The sequence below is a fragment of the Tamandua tetradactyla genome, chromosome 1, assembly GCF_023851605.1.
Source record: "Tamandua tetradactyla isolate mTamTet1 chromosome 1, mTamTet1.pri, whole genome shotgun sequence".
NCBI lineage: Eukaryota > Metazoa > Chordata > Mammalia > Pilosa > Myrmecophagidae > Tamandua > Tamandua tetradactyla.
Window position 1 is genome coordinate 56,555,537 of NC_135327.1, and position 6,231 is coordinate 56,561,767.

The window sequence follows — 6,231 nt, forward strand, 5'->3', positions numbered from 1 at the left end:
TTGCCCAAGAATACTCCCCAGGAAATTTTCCATCACATTATCCAAATAAAGGTACTCACAAATGTTCTGGCTTTGAAATCACTTTTTTTTCTCAACCCCCTAAAGCATTTGGTAGCAGTGGTTTTACTTTCCACTTCAGAACTTCCTGAGATGTGGGCAAGTGGTAGAACCATAAAAAAAAAAAAAAAAAAAAAAAAGGTGTGTCTGGTGCTGAGAGGTGAATATGATGGAAAAATAGATTTACCTGATTATTTTGCTCTTCTTCTCACCTTTGCATCCTTCATCTGCTCCTTTGCATCAGCCCTTTCAACTGCACTCATTTTCCTTCTGTCTAAAGTACTTACTGAATGATCTTTAGACTTTCCTTTAGTAAAGGTCTCATATTTTGGATGTTTTATTTATTGAGATGTCTTTATTTCACCTCTTTTTAAAAAGATGTTTTAGCTAGGTATAAAAATTTATATTGTTTTTTTTTTTCCCCAACACATTGAAAAGATTATTTTACTTTCTTCTTACTTCCATTGCCATTTAACTGAAAATAATCTGTCTTTTTTTCTCTGACTGCTTTTAAGATTTTTCTCCTTGTCTTTGGTCCTCTATAGTTTCACTATGATGTATATAGATGTAGATTACTTTTAATTGTTTAGAAGTAATTGAGTTTTTTGAATGTGCAAATTAGTATCTTTCAACAGTTCTGGAAATTTTTCAGCTATCATATCTTCAAATACTGACTCTACCTCATTTTTCTCTCATCAACTTCTGGAACTGTGATTAAATATATATTTCAACTTCTTACTGTATCCTCTCAGTCTCTTGCCCTCTCATCTGTGTTTTCCTTCTTTTTATCTCTTGAGATTATTATTTCACTGTTCAGATAAATGCCCATGAAATGTGTCAAGAACTAATGTCCTACCCTAGAATGAGCTGAGAATTAACATCAAGGGATTGAGAGAACCTTCTCGACCAAAAGGGGGAAGAGTGAAATGAGACAAAGTGTCAATGGCTGAGAGATTCTAGAGTCGAGAGGTTATCCTGGAGGCTATTCTTACGCATTAAGTAGATATCACCTTGTTGTTCAAGATGTAGTGGAGAGGCTGGAGGGAATTGCCTGAAAATGTAGTGCTGTGTTCCAGTAGCCATGTTGCTTGATGATGATTGAACAGTGGTATAACTTTCACAGTGAGACTCTGTGAATGTGAAAACCTTGTTTCTGATGCTCCTTTTAGCTACTATATCAACAGAAGAGTAGAACATATGGAATAAAAATAAATAATAGGGGGAACAAATGTCAAAATAAATTCAGTTTGAAATAGTGGTAAATGAAAGCGAGGGGTAAGGGGTATGGTATGTATAGTTTTTTTCTCTATTATCATTTTTTTTTTCTGTTGTCTTTTTATTTCTTTTTCTAAATCGATGCAAATGTACTAAGAAATGATGAATATGCAACTATGTGATGATATTAAGAATTACTGATTGTATATGTAGAATGGAATGATATCTAAATGTTTTGTTTGTTAATTTTTTTTTAATTAATAAAAAAAAGTTAAAAAAAAAAAAAAAAGAACTAATGTCCTGGATGGGTTGGTTACCCATGGTTCCTGGACATCTATTTTAGATGATTTTTAGATAATTTTCTATCAGCTTAGCCAGCATCCATCCATTATGCTATACACACACAATAACATCTTTGAGGAAAATACCACTTTGTAATTTAAAGATAGACCTAGTTTTCCTGGTACAGTCACTGCTATCCTTACAAGTACACACAACTCCCTCCTTCCCTCTCATAAGTATCTGTTTTGGAAAGTAAATCTTAAAAACACATTATTCATAATCATGGCATCTTTTGATTACCAGCAACTGCACACAGCTTCACAGTGATTTGCTTCTTTTGGTAACCTGGGCTGGCTTGAAATTTTAAATTTCTTAATGTTTTTAGAATTAACAGTACAAACTTAATTTTTTGTATTTAAAGAACTTGTGGTTTTGTTACCATTCCCTATTTGCCTAAACTCATTTTTAAAAATTTTTCTTCAGTTGATTTACATCACTAAAAATTAAACAGCTTCTGTTTAATGTCAGCAAAAAGTTTCTGGAAAACTGACTTTCAAAGTCTCGGCAACAGTTCCTTCATGACACGTGAATCACACCAGACTCTCACTGTTCTGAAATATCGTCCATCCAGTTTGAGGGATTTGGGAATTCCTCCTGGCTTTAGTTGCTGTCCTTGATGAGTGACAGGCAAGCTCTTTGCACATAATGCATCATCATCTACTGATGAGTGTCTTTATTTCTTAGGACCCATAAAACTCCCAGTTGTTGCTTTGCCAGAAAACATGGAATTGCTATAATCCCTTCAACATCAAATAGGTGCTTTTGCCCAGCTACTCTATTTCCTTATGAAGAGTGTACACACCAACTTTTCCTGTGAATCACAGTGTAACATGGCTATGAAATGTAAAATGGTGATTAGATTTAACACCTACTGTGCCAACATGCACGTCACTCAAAGTGATGACAATGAGACCAACCAACATCAAGTTGACTCACACTCGGGCAATGGCAAACAACATCATCACCCTAACCTCGCTAAAAGCAAGAGTAAGAATACCTTCCCTTGTGAAATATATGCCAATATTGGGGGGAGGTGGTGCAAGGGTACTTCAGTGGTAGAAATCTAACCGGTCATGCAGGAGACCCAGGTTCGATTCCCAGCCCATGCATTTTCCAAAAACAAACAAGAAGCAAACAAACAAAAATTCAACAAATGGTGCTGCAATAACAGTATACTCACATGGAAAAAGAATGAAATGTGACCCCCACCGTACAGCATACCAAAAAAAAAAGTAAAACATATGCCAATATTGGACATTTTAAAATGTGAAAAAAGTATATCTTAGAATTGATAAAATATGGTAAAAACAAAATTTGATAGCATTAGAAGAAAAAAATCAACAAATCCGATGATCTTGGTGTAAATGTTTTTAACAAACTTCTTTCAAAAGTCAAAAAATAAAGTAGATTTGAAATTTGTAAATAATATATACTATTTGAACCATAGTATTACTAAGCTTGATATAAAAGGCATTTGTAGGATCCTGCACCCAACAAGGAAAAAAAAAGCCTCATTCTTCTCAAGTGCACACATAATATTTATAGAAACTGATCACATAATAGACCATAGACCAATTCACAACTGATAGCAAAGGATGAGTATCATAAGTGTTTCCTTAATATACAGCTACTATGAATATAAAAGCTAAATGATTTTATAATCACTTAAGAAATTTAATCAAGAATTTAAAATCTACCCATTAAAAACAGGCACCAATGGTTTTAAAGGCAGTTTCTTCAAAGCATGCAAGGAACAGATCATTGCAATTTCATATAAACTGTTGCAGAAAATAATGAGAGCATGCCCCAATCCATTTTATGTGGTTAGAAGTATTTTGATACCCAAACCAAACACGAACAAATGAGAAATGAAAATCACAGACCAATCTCACATATAAACAAAGATGTAAAAATCCAAAACAAAATTCTACAAACTGTCTCTAGCAGTGTGTTTTTAAATAATAATACATTGTTCTATAGCTATATTTATCTTCACCATTTGGAAATGGTTGAACATTAAAATGTATTTAACAGCCAACTTATCATTAAATTAAAAGGAAAATACACAACATTGTCCCAAAGAAGAAAGATCTCTTTTAAAATTTCACACTCATTAATAATAAAAATTCCTAAGAATCCAGGAATAGAATGGAGCTCCCTAAACCTGGCAAAAAGTATCCACCAAAATTCTTTTTAAAAATCATACCTTAGCTTCCTGAGTCCTATAAAAGAGGAAACATTTTGGAGAATGAGGGAGATTCAGAGAGAGCAAAACGACATAGCCACGAGAAAGAGTCAGCCACCTTTGGAGATGAAGAAGGAAAAGGCCTCCCGGGGAGCTTCATGAAACTGGAAGCCGGGAGAGAAAGCTAGCAGATGATGCCACGTTTGCCATGAGAGAGACTGGAGAGAGAAACCCTGAACTCCATTGGTCTTCTTGAACCAAGGTATCTTTCCCTGGATGCCTGTGATTGGACATTTCTATAGACTTTGTTTTAATTGGGACATTTTCTCAGCCTTAGAACTGTAAACTAGCAACTTATTAAATTCCCCTTTTAAAAAGCAAAAATAATAATAATAGTAATAATAATACCTTAGGATGTCGCGCAGTTTGGCGGCCTTGGGGCTGAGCCCTAGTGTTCCGCTTTGAAATGCCCCGCAATTTAGGGAGTTTGCCCGCTGTCCACAGCGGTGCGTGGAAACCGGTAGTCACTGCGGGTTTCCAGGCTGCCGAGGAACTCCTGGAGGTGAAACCGTCCGAGCTCAGCAAAGAGGTTGGGATATCTAAAGAGGAAGACTTAGAAACTCTACAAATTATTAGAAAGGAATGTCTCTTGCATACACCGAAACAATGCTGGTACATCTGAGTCAGGCAAGAAGTGTACACCCTGGAACTTCTTGAGCAGGAGCATACCCAGGCTTCGTAATTACCTTCTGTTCAGCATTAGAAAAAATTCTTGGGGGTGGAATACCCTTAACCAAAACAACAGAAATCTGTGGTGCCCCTGGTGTTGGAAAACCCAGGTTATGTATGCAATTGGCAGTAGATGTGCAGATACCGGAATGTTTTGGAGGAGTGGCAGGTGAAGCTGTTTTTATTGATACGGAGGGAAGCTTTATGGTTGAAAGAATGGTGGACCTCGCTTCTCCTGCCTTCAGCACCTTCATCTTACAGCAGGAACATACATGGGAGATGAGCACCAAAAAGCTTTGGAACACTTCACTCTTGAAAATATCCTTTCCTATATTTATTATTTTCGTTGCCATGATTACACAGAACTTTTGGCACAAGTTTATCTCCTTCCAGACTTCCTTTCGGAACACTCAAAGGTTCGATTAGTGATAGCGGACAGTGTTGCTTTTCCTTTCCATCATGACCCAGATGACCTATCACTTCGCACTCAGTTGTTAAATGGCCTAGCCCAGCAAATGATCAGCCTTGCAAATAACCACAGATTAGCTGTCATTTTAACCAATCAGATAACAACAAAGTTTGATAGAAATCAGGCCTCACTGGTTCCTGCTTTAGGGGGAAGTTGGGAGCATGCTGCCAAATTCAGGTAATCTTTCACTGGGACCCAAAGCAGAGGGTGGCGACATTATATAAATCACCAAGCCAGAAGGAATCCACCTCACTGTTTCAAATCACGGTCACTGTTATTTGATTAGAGTGGTGTTTGGGTGTTGGGGGACAGTAATATCTGAATCTTAGGGATTTAGAGATGCTGTTGTTGCTACAGCACGTTCATTGTCAGTAGAAGGTTCCTTGAGTTCCTGAAAACAGTCACGAGAATTAGAACAGTAATCCAAAGACTAAATTCAAAGGATGCAAATGTATTGATGCCTTGGGATTCAATGTGTAAAACAGTAGACTAATTACTTTAAAAATATAAACACACACCATGGCATAAATGAATCAGAGATATACTGACAGGAATGGGGAAAATAATTAAAGAATAGGATTCCCTGAAAGTTGTTTTAAGGCACTGCTCTACAATTATATTTTTGTTCTGTTATAATTTTCCATTATGTTCAGTAGAGATGACATAGGTGTTGTGTTTCACAAATGTGGAAAGCTAATCTCATGCCGCCAAACTGAATTTATCATGCAGAGCATCCCCTCCCTTTCTTTGACTACTGCCTAGAAAATGTTTTGTTCTCTGTTTTAAATGTGACTTTGGTAATCCTTAAAAATGGCAGATTTTATTGTTTTGAAGAAGCAGCACCGTGAGTCAGTGTATCATTATATTCAGCTTTGTAGGAAAGATACAAATCTTGACTGACCAAACTGATTTTAGTAACCTCTATCCTAAAATCTAAGCCATTTATTTAATTTTCTATTGTGTTTTATAATATTAACGGAAGGACTTTGGAACCGTTATCTCATCTAGAAATTGTCTGAAACATGTATCTTCCAGAATAGGTTGATAAACTCAGAATTATTTTTTCTACATTTTTGAAACCTAGTATGGTCCATCTAGAATTCTAGGTGTATTAACATTGTCCTTTGAATTACCTCTGGCCCTAATTTGAAAGATTAAAGTTTTCATTCTTGAGTGTTTTCAAAATATAAAAAAAAAAAATCATATTTTATGGGGAAAAAAATCATACTTTATG

The 6,231-nt window shown here is 35.9% G+C and overlaps 1 pseudogene; it reads left to right on the forward strand.

Annotated features, from left to right (window-relative positions):
- The first annotated feature begins 4,265 nt into the window (after positions 1-4,265).
- On the forward strand, positions 4,266-5,419 carry LOC143684459 (DNA repair protein RAD51 homolog 3-like; annotated as a pseudogene).
- Positions 5,420-6,231: the final 812 nt, after the last annotated feature.